This window comes from Sciurus vulgaris (assembly GCF_902686455.1).
Source record: "Sciurus vulgaris genome assembly, chromosome: 7".
Lineage (NCBI taxonomy): Eukaryota > Metazoa > Chordata > Mammalia > Rodentia > Sciuridae > Sciurus > Sciurus vulgaris.
In genome coordinates this window covers 124,743,868-124,757,751 of record NC_136467.1, presented here as the reverse complement: position 1 = coordinate 124,757,751, position 13,884 = coordinate 124,743,868, and the positions used below count along the sequence as shown (strand labels likewise).

General features: G+C 38.5%; 1 pseudogene across 1 annotated transcript; it reads left to right on the top strand.

Moving 5' to 3' along the window:
• Positions 1–2,864: 2,864 nt before the first annotated feature.
• LOC306666019 (SUN domain-containing protein 1-like) lies at positions 2,865–5,177 on the top strand (annotated as a pseudogene). The gene is made up of 2 exons: positions 2,865–4,872; positions 4,950–5,177. The product of its transcript is annotated as an SUN domain-containing protein 1-like (transcript).
• The last annotated feature ends 8,707 nt before the right edge of the window (positions 5,178–13,884 follow it).

The window sequence follows — 13,884 nt, the reverse complement described above, 5'->3', positions numbered from 1 at the left end:
TGTACTCTTTGGGTTGACAGTACTGTAACATTTGATCACATGTATAGATTAGGAAATCACCACTGCAGTCAGAATTGATAATGGTTTAATCACCACACAGTCCCCTCAGGCTGTGTCTTTTTTAGTCAGACCTTCCCTACTTGATCTCTTGGCAATTACTCCTCTGTTCTTCGTCACTGCAGCTGTGGCATTTCAAGAGTGTGATGTAAATGGAAGCCTACAGTATGCAACCGTTTGAGGTTGACTTTTCAAAATCATCTTAATACTCTAAATATAGTTATTTCCATATACTAGTGATAAACAATAATATATAGTTGTCTGTATATACTGGCAATAAACACTAGAAAGTCAAAATTAAATAACTTGATCCTAACAAGTTATTGTGTGCATCAGCAGTTTGTTCCTTTTTTTTATGACCAAGTATTCCACTGTTTGGATGTGCCAAGGTTGTCATCCATTTTTCCATTGCTCATTGATAGGCATCTCTTGAGTTTAGAGAGTTCTGTATTATTTTGGAGATAAGTCATTTGTTGAATATGTGTTTTTTTGAACATTTTTCCCCCCAGTATTTTCATCCTTTCCTCCTTTTCTCTTATTCTAGGGATCAAAGCCCAAGGTCTTACTGTGTGCTGGGCATGTGCTCTACCACTGAACCACATCTCCAACCCTGTTTTTATCATTTCAGTGGGGAGTTTTGAGAAGTGAAAGTTTTACATTTTGTGGTGACTTTTTTTAAGATGTAGATGGAGATAATACCTTTATTTTACTTATTTATTTTTTTGTGGTGCTAAGGATTGAACCCAGTGCCTCATGCATGCTAGGCAAACATTCTACCAATAAACCACAACCCCAGCCCAGATTTTACATTTTGATAGAGTCCAATTTATCTAACTTTTATGGGTTGTGTTTTTTGTGATATGCCTAAGTCACAATGTTTTTCTTGTTTTTTTTTTTAAATCTTAGTTTACTTTTAAGATTGGATTTAAGATTCATTTTGATTTATTTTTTAATAAAGTGTGAGGTTAGATTGAGGTTAATTTTTTTGTGTTGTCTAATGGAAGTCTAGTTGTTTAAGTACCATTGATTGAAAATACTGTTCTCCATTGAATTATTCTTGCATCTTTGTGAAAAATCAGTTGGGGATACTTGTGTGCTCATTTTCTGTGCTATAATGTTCACTGATATGGGGATGTGTTCTTTTTTCAGTACCATTACTGACTTGACCGCGTAGGTATATAATACATTTTAAGATTGGGTCGTGTGGTTCTTTCTGCTTTATTACTCTTTCCCAATATTTTTTAGTTATTCCTTTGACTTTCCATATACATTTTAGGACCAGCATGTCCTTACAAAAGAAAATTTTTGCTAGGAATTATGTTAAACCTCTATCTCAATTTGGGAACAATTGACATCTTTTGGTGAGTCAATTAAGTAAAACTGCATGTTTACCCACTTATTAGATATCAGTTTTTCTTTAACATTTTGTAGTTTTCTGCATGTGCATTCTGTAGCTATTATGATAGAATTATACCTATTTAATTTTCCTTGGAGTGATTGTAAATGTTATTGTGCTTTAATTTTGACTTCCTATTGTTTATTGCTAGTTTGTAGGAATAAATTTATTTCTATTCTTTAACTTTGCTAAAAATGTTTTATAGATGCTTGTCTTTCTCTGATAAACTTCTAGGGTGATAGTTCTTATTTTCTTCATGTAAAAAATTTGCCATTTTCTTCCTGTTTCATGCTTTTTGATGAGAAATTCACTGTCATGCTAATTGTTGTTACTCTGTAGGTAATATTTTTCTTTCTGATTGTTTTCAACATCTTTCCCCCTTTGTGTTTAGTTTTTAGAAATTTGATTATGATGTGTTTAAAACATGAATTATCTGTGGATTTATTGTATTAAAGGTTGGCTTAGCTTTTTGAATTGCACATTTATATCTTTTATTAAATTTGAGAAATCTTCAGTATTTCTTCAAAAAAAATTTTCAGTGCCCTTTTGTTGTTTTTCTGAGACTCCAATACTGCAATGCTAGATAGTTTGTTATTGTCCCACAACTGTCTGTGGCGATGTACATTTTTTTTTTTTTTTTGCAGTGCTGGGGCTCGAACCCAGGGCCTTGTGCTTGCAAGGCAAGCACTCTACCAACTGAGCTATCTCCCCAGTCCACTATGTTCATTTTTGTTTGTCAATCTACTTTCATCTCAGTTCAGATTGGGAGAACTTTAATTAATCTATTTTTAAGTTCACCGATTCTTCTGTCATCTCCCTCTATTGACTCCATCCACTGAGTTTCCATTTTGGTTATTTTATTTTTACTTATTTATTTGACTTTTATTTATTTATTTATTTAATATTTTAAAGTTGCTTCATGGATTTTATTTTATTTATTTATATGTGGTGCGAAGAATTGAACCCAGTGCCTCATACATGCCAAGCAAGTGCTTTTCCACTGAGCAACAACCCCAGCCCTGCTTTTATTTTTTAATGGACACATAATATTTTTAAATTTATGAGTAGTTTTATAATTTGATTACATGTATACAATGTGCAATGATCAAATAAGGTTAATTATTTTTATATCCTCACACTAAACCTATAATTTCTACATATTGGGATCCTTCAATTCTTTTCTAGTTATTTTGAACTATATAATTAATTATTGTAGATTATAGTGGTTATTTTATTTTTTTAGCTATAAAATTTCCATTGCTTCTGTATATTTTGTTTCTTGCTAAAATGTTCTAGTTTTGAAAATATCTTTCAAGGATGTTCATAATTACTTGATTAAAATTAGAACATTTTAATGAGGGACCAGGCCTGAGGCGGGCGGTGCAAGGCAGCACGATCTGAGACGGGTGAACATGGACTTCTCTCGGCTGCACACGGATACCCCGCCCCAGTGTGTGCCGGAGAATACCGGCTACACCTACGCACTCAGATTCCCGGTCTCTTCACTGAAAACTGAGCATTGTAGTTTGCGCCCTAGTCACAACAACCTATGGCAGCAGGGATGGCCGGGCTGTGGACCTGCACTCCTGCACCAGCAGGGCTGCCTCCCACCAGGGTGGAGCTGCCAGAACAGCCAAGCAGCGCAAAAGTGCAAGCAAGCCAGCGTTTAGCATCAACCACCTGTCAGGGAAGGCCACATCCTCAGGCACCAACCAGGTGCAGAATGCGGGGCACTGTAGCCCCGCAGCCACCTGTGCTGGATGAGTTTCTGATTTGTGAACAGACCAAGGTGGACCACTTCTGGGGTCTGGATGATGATGGTGATCTTAAAGGTGGAAATAAAACTGCCACTCGGGGAAATGGCGACCTGGCAACAGATGCAGCTGCCTGCAATGGATACATCTGCAGGGACTGCAGCATGCTCTCCCAGTGCACAGAGGCTCTCACAGCATACCCAGCGTCCAGGGACCCTCATCAAGGGTTTATTCTAGGGATAGGAACCCCAAAACGGAAGGTGGCCCTCTGGAACGCTTTGGTGGCTAGGGATTGGATGGTACCAGTTTGTTAATTTGATTTCCTGGCCGAATGGGTTTCTTCTTACAAGGTTCCTTTGAAATATTTGCAAGTTTTTAATCCTGCTCATTCCACTATTACTTTACTCGGTGCAGCCTCTCCCTGTGGGGCCAGGGTGACTTTCTTTCACTACTTGCCTGTACTAAACTGGACAGATATGCATCCAGCTCAGAGGGCTGATGACCCCAAGGACATGCTCAGACCTGGGGCTTCTTACCTGAACCAGCCTGTGCAGGCTGACCACAGGGCTTCCTAGTGGCATCAGGAGACTGACACGGGGCAGCAGGTGGCCTCTCTATCTGCACAGAGCCAGAACCATGACCAGAAGCTCAGAGAGCTGACAGTCTTGCTCCAGAAGCTGCAGGTACCAGTGGACCAGATGGATGATGGCAGGGAAGGGTTAAGGACACAGTTGAACAACACCTGCAAGAGATGGGCGTTGCTGGGCTGCCAGGCACTGAGACTGACATCATGACTTTCCACCATGATCATGAAGTACGTCTCTCAAGTTTGGAAGATATTCTTGGAAAACTGAGAGAAACATCTGAGGCCATCCAGAGGAATTAGAACAGATCAAACTGAGAACAATTAGTGGAGCTGAGGAGCAGCCCCTCCTGCCCCATGTTCAGCGCCTGGAGCTGGAGCTGGGCCTGCTGAGAACACAGCTGTCATACTGGCAGCATCAGAAGGCCAGCTGTGAGGAGGTGGATTCCCAGGTCAGAGAAACCATCAAGCTCCTATTTTCCGAGGACTAGCAAGGTGGCTCCCTCCAGTGGCTGCTGCAAAAGATTTTCTTCTCAGTTTGTGAGCAAGGATGACCTGCAGGTTTTGTTGCGAGACCTAGAGTGGGAAGGTGCTAAAGAACATCATCCACCACATTACAGTGACAGGAACGGGCCCCAACGTCTGAGGCTTTAGTGTCTGCCATGAGCGAGGCTGAAAGTCTCTGGGATCACAGAGGAGCAAGTGCGTGTCCTTGTGAATAACGCTTTGAAGCTGTATTCCCAAGATAAGGACCAGGATGGTGGACTTTGCTCTGGAATCCGGTGGTGGCAGCATCCTGAGCACTCGCTACTCGGAAACATATGAAACCAAAATGGCCTTGCTAAGCCTGTTTGGAATCCCCTTGTGGTACTTCGCACAGTCGCCCTGTGTGGTGATCCAGCCTGACATATATCCAGGTAATTGCTGGCGTTTAAAGTCTCCCAGGGTTACCTCGTAGTGCGGCGTGTCGATGAAGATCTACCCCACCACATTTACTGTGGAGCACATACCAAAGACATTGTCACCAACGGGCACATCTGCAGTGCCCCCAAGGACTTTGCAGTCTACGGGTTAGAAAATGAGTATCAAGGGCTGGGGAGATAGCTCGGTTGGTAGAGTGCTTGCCTTGCAAGCACAAGGCCCTGGGTTCAATCCCCAGCACCACAAAAAAAAAAAAAAAAAAAAAAAAAAAAAATGAGTATCAAGAAGAAGGGCAGCATCTGGGACAGTTTACATATGACCAAGAAGGGGAGTCGCTGTAGATGTTCCATGCTTCGGAAAGACCTGACAGAGCCTTCCAGATACTGGAATTCCCGATCCTGTCCAACTGGCACCAGAGTATACCTGCCTGTATCAGTTCAGAGTTCACGGAGAGCCCGCAAAATAAAGGATTCCCTAGTTTGTACATGCTTGTATATACCAGAACTGCTGGAAACACTGGATCCTTGGGGTGAGGGCATGTGTTAGAACAGTTAATTCATCAGCCCTACAATAGCATAAGCAGTGGCAGAGGATCTGCACGGTGAGTCCTCACGAGCACTGCATGCCACATATGTGGTCCACAGGGAGCTCAGTGGCGAGTTCTCTGGAAACTCATTTGAATGGGATGGTCATTAAAGACACTCATTTATTTGGGGGATCTGTTTTTGAACATAAGCTCTTTAAATTTCTTGACATCAGGGAGCAAAGCAGGTGGAGTTGATAGCTTTGTTGGACCTTTAGGAGGGCAGACACAGGCCATCTGTCAAACCCACACATGTTCTTTCAGGGAAAACCATCTCCTTGTTTTGGATTCTGAACCTTACATCAGGTAGGTTCCTTGTTTCAGCACCTAGGTTCCCCAGTTGGGTAGGGGCTGAGACATGACCTGTGCCTCCTTGGTGCTGAGCAAGACAGTGTTTTTTCTGCTGAGGGTGGGAGTGAGGGGGCCAGAATTGGGGGCCAGTTTGGGTCCCAGCTATAACACTCTCAGGGCTCAGGCGGCTTTTCCAGTTGGGGCTTGCAGCATGGACAGCAACTAAGAGATCTCACCCTCTGGTGTCCTTGGATGGTGTTTGAGTTCTGCTTCGGGGGCAACACTAAGGCCCCTGACGCTCCAGGGTATGACGCCCTCACTGTAGAGTTCAGTCCTTTCCTATGGCAGCACTTTTTATTGGCTGTCAGTGGAGACTGGCTTTTATCCACTTTTAGCTTTCTTACTTGACTCTTGTGAGACTTGTTGTGGGTTATAATTAATATTTAGTACTTAAGACTATTTTATGAGCAGACTTTATTAATGGAGATATCTACAAGGCACTTCAAGTGTTACAGATGTTTTACTTTAAGAATTATTTACAATTTCTTGGTCAAGACAGCCTTGCCACATCATAACTGCTATACTTTTAGAAAAAGCATGGTGGTTGCTCACTGGTCTCTGGACTTTGTGTGTGCTGTTCAGTCCTCAAGTACATCAGCACATGGATCTGTGCTTTTGCAGAGTTGAACCGAAGCCCATACAGCTAGGTTGGGTGAAATGTGTACAGATGTTTCCTATATTATAGGTTACATATATAAGTCAAATTTCTTATATAAAGCTAAATTTGGGAGTTGGGGTGGGGATATTTTGAATATTAATTTATTTTTAAAGATGCAAGATAGGACTTTGTGCAGTGTATTTTTGTAAATGCTTTTCAAAATACTTGCCTTTGGTAGTGTTTCTTTTGCTGCCACCAAATTGATAAGATGCTATTGAGATGTTTGAAGAGTTTAAATTTTTAAATGTGCATGTGATATTTTAAATGAATAATAAATGGTATATTTCCTTTCTCAGTTAAAAAAACATTTTAATGACAGATGCTGCAAGATCCTTGTGAGTTTATTCTAATACCTGTGTCATTTTGGTGTTGACATTATTTACATTTTGTTATTTAAGTGAAATTTTTGTGGTTCTTGATAGTGAGATTTTTGATTATGTTAGATATGTTGAATATTATGGTATGACACTTTTTCTATTTAATGCATCTGTTTTAGCAGGCAATCAACTTGTTTAGATTTAGAAGGCATTCTCCACTCATGTTGCACTCTACTCTTGCTGTGTTGCAAATGTCAAGCTTAGTTTTCAATTCTTTGCAGTGCTGTTCTGGCCTGCTCCACTTGTGTACTACTCAGAGGCCCATCTGAAACTCTGATGGTGTTCCAGAGCAGTGTTAAGTTTCCAAACCTCACAGTATCATTTCCAGTCAGTTTTTCCCTACTGCTTACAAGGATTTCATATATATATATATTCAGAATATCCGTTCTTTCTTTCCTTTTTCTACCATCTTCCTTGCCACACATTGTCTAGTTCAGAGAGGGAGGATACTGCTTTGTTATTGCGAGGGGGAGAGTTCTAACCTGGGTCTCTACAACTGCTGCACCAGAGATACCTTTAGTTTCAGAAATTCCTCTTTTGGGAGCTTAACTGCAGGAAAAATTTAGATAAATGTGTAAAGAGACATACACATTAATTTTAATAACAGATAAAGTCCACATACAGGGGAGTCTTTAAATAAATTATACATCCATTAAATGTGAGTATAGATACATATTATTAGAAAATTTTCATGGTATATTGAGTGAAACATAATACAGGTTATATATATATAAAATCTGCTTGGAAAAATGAAAAATGTGTTTATCTGCATATGTACTCAGACACTGAAGCAAGTCTGGAAATGACTTTGAAATGCCCAAGTCGACGAGTCCCCCAAAGACCATCAGGGAGTTAGAGTCCAGTGCAAGCGCAAAAGGACCATTTATTAGCAGACTCGAGTCCGGACCGTCATCCAACACACTGACGCAGCGGTGCGGAAGAGGAGCGGCCCTGTTACAAGGATTCCTTTTTTATAGGAAAAATATATGAGCAGGGAGTTGGGGACCGCAGGCTGGGGGTTTCATGCCTTTAGCGTTTCGGGATTGGGTAAGGGTATGTGGGGTGTTCCTGACCTTGTTGGGGATAGGTCAGGGGGTGGGCATGATCTCTGAACAGGAACTTCTGAGCTCATACGGACTTTCCTCTTGCACTATGATTGGTCTGTTTTGTTGTTTAGGGGTGGGGGCCCGACTGAGATGGAGGCTCTGCCCTAAGATGGAGTCAGGTTGGTTCAATTGAGTACCTTCAACTTACTTCAAAGTTAATAGCAGAGTCATGACAGGGGATGAAGATGATTACAATCATTTCCTCCTCCTCCTCCTCCTTTTTTAACCTTTTATGTATTATCAATTTTTTTTCAATGACCATACCCTGATTTTGTTATCAGAATAAATAATAATCCCTAATTAAAAAATAAAATGTAGACACTTGTCTGGTGATCAATAGTTTCATGCCTAAATAAGTCTTTTATTATCAAGCCTCTGATTCCTGTATCTTGTGCTGTTCTTTCTGAGGTAGTCCCGTCCAAACAGTGTTTCCTGAGGTTTGTCTCCCCCACTATTTTGTGGTACTAGAGTTTGAGTTCAGGGGTTCACATATGCTAGGCAAGTGCTGTTACCACTGAGCTGTATCTCTAGTCCTTTTATTTTTAAAATTAAGACAGGGTCTCACAAGTTGCCCAGGTTGACCTCAAACTTGGAAACTTGGACAACCTTGCTTCAGCCTTTTTGAGTAGTTTGGGATTACAGTTGCTGCATCACCACCAGCCACTCTCTTCCCCTGCTCTCCTGTTTAGAATTGCTTGCTTGCAAAGGAGAAGGCTGGAACATGAACTTTGAGGGAACTAAGCTATGATTTGAATAATATTTGGTTAATTGGGATGAGAATGAAATTTTGGAGGAATAAACTTAATTTTGGCCATCCTTCTTTTAAAACCAATGACTCCACATTGACTGTAAGATAAATAACAAAATATTAATATGGCATTCAAGGCAGAGTTGAGTCCCAAACTACTTTTCTGTGTTATTTGCATTGCTACTCACTCTTTTCCCTTACAGCCCAGAAAGAACTATAGCAACTTACCCACCTTAGGCCCTCTATGTCCTCATTTCTTTTGTCATAAAGTCATCCTTGTTCCATGGACTGGACTCTTTAGAATTCACCTTTCTTTGAGCAATGTAATCCTTACTCTTCAAGGCAGGTCAAATATAACTTTTTTTTTTGTGATGTTTCCCCGCACTCTCCTGGACAGAAATATTATTTTTCCTTCAGTAATTTTGTTCCTAAACTCTCTGTCACTGTGTATGATAGTTGTCTCTTTTTTTTTCTCCTTAGGATTGAATTTCTTTCAGTAGTGTTTTGAATGCTTCTCATGAAGCAGCTAAGCTAGAATCTGTATAAATAAAGAGGAAAACCATCTGGGCCCTCAACTCTAGGCACTGAGAGTCTAGTAAAGGATTTAAGTGTATAACAGGAGATAATGAGGTTTTGTCAGTCCTTTGAATGAACAAATGATGTAAAAGTGGTTTGGGAACTGAGTAGAGGGCAATCTTCCTTAGTAGGTATTGGAGAAGATTTTTAATTAAGAGATGACATTTGTGTTGTATCCTACAACAAGAAGGAATTTGTCAGATGGACTGGCAAAACATAGAATGCGAACCCTTATAACACCTAGTCAAAAGTGATTGGATTGTGGTTAGGTGTAATGTGATTTTTCTTTTTAGTGTATGAAATTTCCATAAGTTACAAAACTATGAATTTGCCACTAGACCATAGGGTACCTTCATATAAGAAGAAGAAGATGCTCTTTCTTTGGGGAATTTCCATCTCCTACTTTCCTCTTGGCTAGGTGCTCTTGGTGCAGTTTACAACTTGCACAGTTGTATATAGCAAATCTAGGTCCACGTAGGGACATGCTAATCAATGATGTAAATGAATCTAGATGAGCAGTCTGTAATCTGATACATTTTTACATAAGAGTTTGTTTTATCTTATAGCAATCAGCTTTTTTTTTTTTTTTTGATTTTTCCTCCATTTTATTTTTGCTTTGAGATCAGTTTTCTAATCCCAAGTTTATAATTTTTCTGGGTTTTCCTCTCAGTTCCAGAAACTTACTCTGTGAACCTACAGAAGCTGACTCTTGAGACCATGTTTGTACCATGTGGTCTCACTTTCCGACCTGACATAATTAGGCCCAGAAATGTGCACCGACCCAAATTGGGACAGTTTTTTCTATCAAAAAATGTAATCAGGATTTAGATGTGCCAGTTTTTGTCAGTCCTTTTGAATGAACAAATGATGTAAAGCTAGATCTGGTGCCAGTATGTTTGACTATGTATATTATCAAGGGAACTGATGAGAGAAGTGAAGAAGCTTCTAAGGTACAGAATAAACTCACTTTTGATCCAGGTTCTTGTGAGGTTTAGCTGAATTTATACTTTTTGGGTCCTTTGAGATAGCTCTATCTTATTTTAAACATTCAATAATGAAATAACTTTTTTTGTTTAAGGTATTTTGAAATGGACTTGTAGTTTTGAAACCACAATAATTTTATAACAGAGCTTATCACATTGTGTTGCTTTATAAATGATGAATATTTTGTTCACCAAATATACCAAGATTGATTTAGAATAAAAAATTATACATATTTATAGGGTAACATGTGATATTTTGATTCATAGATACATTATGTAGTGTTCAAATCAGGGGAATATATATCTCCTCAAATACTTATCATTTCTTTATGTTGAAAACATTTGAATTTTTTATGATAGCCTTTTGAAATATATAGTACATATCATTATCTATAGTCACCCTACAGTGCAATACCACACCAGAACTTTTTTCTCCTACCTCTAATGTGGTACTCATGAACCTTTCCTTATTCTTCCCTCCTCTATATTTTCCCAAACCTTTGGTAACCATGTATTCTACTTTCAACTTCTATGAAATTAACTTTTTTAAGAGTCCACATTAAGTGAGATTATGTGGTACTTACTCTTCTGTGCCTGGCTTTTTCACTTAACATAATGATCTCCAGTTCCATCCATGTTGTTGCAAATGACAGGATATCATTTTTTTTAAAAATGCTGAATAGTATTATGTTTTGTATATGTGCCACATTTTCTTTATCCAGACATCATTTGTTGGACACGTAGGTTGTATCCATTTGTTGGATGTTTGTGACTAATGCTGTATTTAAACATGGTAGTGCAGGAGTCTCTTCTACATGCTGATTTCATTTCCTTTGGATATATACTAGTAGTGGGATTATATGATTGTTCTATTTTTAATTTTTTGAGGAACCTCTATACAGGTTTCCACAAGGGATTTACTAATTTACACTCCCACCAACAGTGTACAAGAGTTCCTTTTTCTCCACGCCCTCACCAGCACTTGCTATCCTTTGTCTTTTTGATCATAGTCATTCTAATTGGAGTGAGGTGATTTGCATTTCTCTGATATCTAGTGATGTTGAGTATTTTTCATGAGTTTGTTAGCAATTTTTATGTCTTCTTTGGGCTAGTGTCTATTTAAGCCCCTTTTTAAAAGTTGGATTTTTTTTGTTTGCCTTCTTTGGCTAATGTCTGCTTAATCCCATTTTTAAGTTGGATTTTTTTTTTTTTTGCTGTTGAGTTGTTTGAATTCCTTATGTATCTGGATATTAATCTCTTGTAAGATGCATAGTTTGCAAATATTTTCACCATTCTGTAGGTTGTCTCTCTATTTTGTTGGTTGTTCCTTTGCCATGCAAAAGTTTTGATTTGATGTAATCCTATTTGTTGGTTTTTACTTTTGATGCCTGTGTCTTATAAAAAGTAATCCTGCTTATTCTAATTCAGGAAACATTTCATCTTTGATTTCTTTAATAGTTCATAGTTTCAGGATGACATCTAAATCTTCAATCCATTTCTACTGAATTTTGTATGTGGTAAGAGACAGTGGTCAGTTTTCATTCTAATGCATGTGGCAATCCAGTTTTCTCAGTAGCACTATCAAAAGACTGTCCTTTCTCCATTATTTGTTCTGCTGCATCTTTATTGTAATCAATTGGATGTAAATTTATTTCTTGACCCTGTTCTGTTGGCCTGTGTTTTTTTTTTTTTTTTTTTTTTTTAATGCCAGTATCATGCTATTTGGTGTTGGGGATAGAACTCAGGGCCTTGTACATGTAGGCTAGCTACATCCTCAGCTCAAGATTACTCCTTTTGAAGATATAACTCAGGTTATATCTCTGTTGCCTATCAAATAAACAAAATGAAAACGCAAGTTCATTTACAAACTAATCCTAGTTTCTCATTCTAACCTCATTTTCCCCTGATACTCTCATTGTTTGCCAGATTGCAACAATTCAGGTTTCTTGATTTATCATTACTTTTGCCATATCTGAATACAATCTGTAATTTTTTTAATTTAATATTTTTCTTTAAATTGACTAACTTTTTTACTTGGTCTTATCCAATGCAAAATCATAGGCTTGATGGGCTAGATATACTTTTATCAATCACATTAAATTACAAATATAGTTTTTTAATTTATAAAGAATAGAAGTTTATTTAGTTCACAGTTCGGGAGACTGGGAAGTTCAAGAACATGGTGCTGGCCCCTGCTTGGCATCTTGCAAGGGCTTTCTTGCTGTACCATAACATGGTGGAGGGGTATCATATGACAAGACACAGCCAACTTGAGGATGTCTTCTTCTTCCTCTTTTCAAGAAGACACTAATGCCATCTAAAGTACATATTAAACATTTACCTGGGTACCACTTGAAGTCAACTGATACTCCATGGTGGTTGGGGGATTGCAGTTTGGGAAACTTTGCTGTACATAATTTCTCTGCTCTATTCCTTGAACTTAGAATATATCTGTGATGTCTTAAAAGAAATATCTGCCTTTCTTCTTTTCTTTCTGTTACTGTTATCTTACCCTCACTCCCATGTGATTCAATTTAGTAAACATGGTAGGCAAGGAGGATGGTGTTTGAGTCAGCTATTTTGCTGCTGTGACTAAAAGATCTGACCAGCACAATTGTAGAGGAGGAAAATCCATTTAAGGGCTCAGATTCATAGACAGTTGGCTCCATTCCTTGGGGCTCAAGGTGGAGCTGAACATCATGGAAGAGTGTGGCAGAGGGAAGCAGTTCACATGATGATCAGAAACCCAGAGAGAGGTTTTCACTTTCCAGACACAATGTATACCCCAAAGCCACACCCATTTTCCCAAGTCCTCCAGCTGTACCCATCACTTCAGTTACTACACAGTTAATCCTTATTGGGATTAATTCACTGATTGGGTTAAGACTTTCACAGCCCAATAATTTCTCCTCTGAACCTTCTTGCATTGTCTCACATATGAGCTTTTGGGAGTCACCTCACATCCAAACCATAATAGGTGGAGATAATAAGATACAGATCTTCCTTCTAGGAGATTAGTCTGATAAATGCATTACCAATTCAGGGTCTAAAACAATATAAAAATTCTACCTGTGTTTGTTTATTTTTGCTGCTCACCTCAAATTCTACTGCTTCTGAAAATCTTTCATATATTGTCCCTATCCAAAAAGATTTTTTTTTCTTCTGAAAATTTCCTGTTATATTTATTGCTGTGAATCATTTATTTGAAACCTACCACTTATTGAGTTTTGAAAACATTATTTTAGTTTTCTCATTTATATTTATCTTCCTGATATTTTTGCATTCCTTTTGAGTTGAGTTTTGTACAGGGTGAGAAATAGGGGTTTAATTTCATTTTACTGCATATGAATTTCCTTTTTTTGCATTCCTTATTGAGTGTTGCAGTTCGTATTGACTAAGTAAATAGCTATTTGTTTAGATAGGGAAATGCCATACTTCTAACAAAAACTTCTACTTTTTTGTCTGGGGATCAAACCCAGGGTCACATGCATCCTGCATAAGCACTTTATCATCTAGTTACACCCTAGCCCTTTTTATTTTGAGACAGGGTCTCATTAAGTTATCCACGCTGGCCTTGAACTTGTTTGCCTCGATTTCTCCAGTCTTTAGGATTAAAGGTGTGCACCACTGTGCCTGGCTCAAACTTCTACATTTCTTTATTCAGAAGTTTATTTTAGAAAATTTGTATTTTCCTGACAATGATACATTATAAATATAAACTTTGAAAAACTCAATTTTTTTTTTTTTTTGGGTGCTGGGGATCGAACCCAGGGCCTTGTGTTTGCAAGGCA